Source organism: Penaeus monodon, chromosome 29 (genome assembly GCF_015228065.2).
Source record: "Penaeus monodon isolate SGIC_2016 chromosome 29, NSTDA_Pmon_1, whole genome shotgun sequence".
Taxonomy (NCBI): domain Eukaryota; kingdom Metazoa; phylum Arthropoda; class Malacostraca; order Decapoda; family Penaeidae; genus Penaeus; species Penaeus monodon.
Window position 1 is genome coordinate 20438236 of NC_051414.1, and position 239 is coordinate 20438474.

Here is a 239-nt window from a genome sequence, read left to right on the forward strand (position 1 = left end):
GCAACTTGAGAACACGATATACATAAAGCTAAATACACAGTCACATCGATCAGTCCGCTTACACCAACGTCTACAGGTCAAAGGAAAACATCACACACATACAGACACAATTTCCAAAGAAGACGAACACGTCGGACACAATACAAACAAATATGGCAACGTAATTTAACAATCTGACTGTCGTTAGTGTCGTTAAGAGCGATGTCATGCCAGCTCTTTAATGGGGACAGTGAACTCAG